Below are 4,256 nucleotides of genomic sequence, written 5' to 3' on the forward strand. Positions count from 1 at the left end.
TTTACTTACCATTTCTCATGCATTACGGTTCGAACACTCGAACACCTATACGGATTCCCTTGCAAAGTGGCAGATATGTAAATACGGCGTTCACTTACAATTTCTCACGCATTACGGTTCGAGCCGTCGAACACCTATACGGATTCTCTTGCAAAGTGGCAGACATGTAAATACGACGTTTACTTACCATTTCTCATGCATTACGGTTCGAACACTCGAACACATAAACGGATTCTCCTGCACAGTGGCAGATATGTAAATACGACGTTTACTTACCATTTCTCATTCATTACGGTTCGAACACTCGAACACCTATACGGATTCTCCTGCACAGTGGCAGATATGTAAATACGACGTTTACTTACCATTTCTCATGCATTACGGTTCGAACACTCGAACACCTATACGGATTCTCCTGCATAGTGGCAGATATGTAAATACGACGTTTACTTACCATTTCTCATGCATTACGGTTCAAACACTCGAACACTTAGACGGATTCTCTTGCAAAGTGGCAGATATTTAAATACGACGTTTACTTACCATTTCTCATGCATTACGGTTCGAATACACGAACACCTATACGGATTCCCCTACACAGTGGCAGATATGTAAATACGACGTTCACTTACAATTTCTCATGCATTATGGTTCGAACACTCGAACACCTATACGGACTCCCTTGCAAAGTGGCAGATTTGTAAATACGGCGCTTACTTACAATTTCTCACGCATTACGGTTTGAGCACTCGAACGCCTATACGGATTCTCTTGCAAAGTGGCAGACATGTAAATACGGCGTTTACTTACCATTTCTCATGCATTACGGTTCGAACACTCGAACACCTATACGGATTCCCTTGCAAAGTGGCAGATATGTAAATACGGCGTTTACTTACAATTTCTCACGTATTACGGTTCGAGCACTCGAACACTTATACGGATTCTCTTGCAAAGTGGCAGACATGTAAATACGGCGTTTACTTACCATTTCTCATGCATTACGGTTCGAACACTCGAACACCTATACGGATTCTCTTGCAAAGTGGGAGACATGTAAATACGGCGTTTACTAACCATTTCTCATGCATTACGGTTCGAACACTCGAACACATAAACGGATTCTCCTGCACAGTGGCAGATATGTAAATACGACGTTTACTTACCATTTCTCATGCATTACGGTTTGAACACTCGAACACCTATACGGATTCTCCTGCACAGTGGCAGATATGTAAATACGACGTTTACTTACCATTTCTCATGCATTACGGTTCGAACACTCGAACACTCGAACACCTATACGGATTCTCTAGTATAGTGGCAGATATGTAAATACGACGTTTACTTACCATTTCTCATGCATTACGGTTCGAATACTCGAACACCTATACGGATTCCCCTGCACAGTGGCAGATATGTAAATACGACGTGCACTTACAATTTCTCATGCATTATGGTTCGAACACTCGAACACCTATACGGATTCTCCTGCACAGTGGCAAATATGTAAATACGATGTTTACTTACCATTTCTGATGCATTACGGTTCAAACACTCGAACACCTATATGGATTCTCCTGCACAGTGGCCGATATGTAAATACGACGTTTACTTACCATTTCTCATGCATTACGGTTCGAACACTCGAACACCTATACGGATTCTCCTGCATAGTCACAGTTATGTAAATACGACATTTACTTGCCATTTCTCATGCATTACGGTTCGAACACTCGAACACCTATACGGATTCCCTTGCAAAGTGGCAGATATGTAAATACGGCACTTACTTACAATTTCTCACGCATTACGGTTCGAGCACTCGAACAGCTATACGGATTCTCTTGCAAAGTGGCAGACATGTAATTACGGCGTTTACTTACCATTTCTGACGCATTACGGTTCGATTACTCGAACACCTATACGGATTCTCCGGCATAGTGGCAGATATGTAAATACGACGTTTACTTACCATTTCTCATGCATCACGGTTTGAACAATCGAACACTTATACGGATTCTCTTGCACAGTGGCAGATATGAAAATACGGCGTTTATTTACCATTTCTCACGCATTACGGTTCAAATACTCGAACGCCTATACGGATTCCCCTGCACAGTGGAAGATATGTAATTACGGCGTTTACTTACAATTTCTCACGCATTACGGTTTGAACACTCGAACACCTATACGGATTCTCCTGCATAGTGGCAGTTATGTAAATACGACGTTTACTTACCATTTCTCATGCATTACGGTTCGAACACTCGAACACCTATACGGATTCCCTTGCAAAGTGGCAGATATGTAAATACGGCGTTTACTTATAATTTCTCACGCATTACGGTTCGAGCACTCGAACACCTATACGGATTCTCTTGCAAAGTGGGAGACATGTAAATACGGCGTTTACTAACCATTTCTCATGCATTACGGTTCGAACACTCGAACACATAAACGGATTCTCCTGCACAGTGGCAGATATGTAAATACGACGTTTACTTACCATTTCTCATGCATTACGGTTCGAACACTCGAACACCTATACGGATTCTCCTGCACAGTGGCAGATATGTAAATACGACGTTTACTTACCATTTCTCATGCATTACGGTTCGAACACTCGAACACCTATACGGATTCTCCTGCATGGTGGCAGATACGTAAATACGACGTTTACTTACCATTTCTCATGCATTACGGTTCAAACACTCGAACACCTAGACGGATTCTCTTGCAAAGTGGCAGATATGTAAATACGACGTTTACTTACCATTTCTCATGCATTACGGTTCGAATACTCGAACACCTATACGGATTCCCCTGCACAGTGGCAGATATGTAAATACGACGTTCACTTACAATTTCTCATGCATTATGGTTCGAACACTCGAACACCTATACGGACTCCCTTGCAAAGTGGCAGATTTGTAAATACGGCGCTTACTTACAATTTCTCACGCATTACGGTTCGAGCACTCGAACACCTATACGGATTCTCTTGCATAGTGGCAGTTATGTAAATACGACGTTTACTTACCATTTCTCATGCATTACGGTTCGAACACTCGAACACCTATACGGATTCCCTTGCAAAGTGACAGATATGTAAATACGGCACTTACTTACAATTTCTCACCCATTACGGTTCGAGCACTCGAACAGCTATACGGATTCTCTTGCAAAGTAGCAGACATGTAATTACGGCGTTTACTTACCATTTCTGACGCATTACGGTTCGAATACTCGAACACCTATACGGATTCTCCGGCATAGTGGCAGATATGTAAATACGACGTTTACTTACCATTTCTCATGCATCACGGTTTGAACACTCGAACACTTATACGGATTCTCTTGCACAGTGGCAGATATGAAAATACGGCGCTTATTTACCATTTCTCAAGCATTACGGTTCAAATACTCGAACGCCTATACGGATTCCCCTGCACAGTGGAAGATATGTAGTTACGGCGTGTACTTACAATTTCACACGCATTACGGTTTGAACACTCGAACACCTATACGGATTCTCCTGCATAGTGGCAGTTATGTAAATACGACGTTTACTTACCATTTCTCATGCATTACGGTTCGAACACTCGAACACCTATACGGATTCCCTTGCAAAGTGGCAGATATGTAAATACGGCGTTTACTTACAATTTCTCACGCATTACGGTTCGAGCACTTGAACACCTATACGGATTCTCTTGCAAAGTGGAAGACATGTAAATACGGCGTTTACTAACCATTTCTCATGCATTACGGTTCGAACACTCGAACACATAAACGGATTCTCCTGCACAGTGGCAGATATGTAAATACGACGTTTACTTACCATTTCTCATGCATTACGGTTCGAACACTCGAACACCTATACGGATTCTCCTGCACAGTGGCAGATATGTAAATACGACGTTTACTTACCATTTCTCATGCATTACGGTTCGAACACTCGAACACCTATACGGATTCTCCTGCATGGTGGCAGATACGTAAATACGACGTTTACTTACCATTTCTCATGCATTACGGTTCAAACACTCGAACACCTAGACGGATTCTCTTGCAAAGTGGCAGATATGTAAATACGTCGTTTACTTACCATTTCTCATGCATTACGGTTCGAATACTCGAACACCTATACGGATTCCCCTGCACAGTGGCAGATATGTAAATACGACGTTCACTTACAATTTCTCATGCATTATGGTTCGAACACTCGAACACCTATACGGACTCCCTTGCAA

The sequence above is a fragment of the Camellia sinensis genome, chromosome 9 (genome assembly GCF_055761805.1).
Source record: "Camellia sinensis isolate YWXY chromosome 9, ASM5576180v1, whole genome shotgun sequence".
Taxonomy (NCBI): Eukaryota; Viridiplantae; Streptophyta; class Magnoliopsida; order Ericales; family Theaceae; genus Camellia; species Camellia sinensis.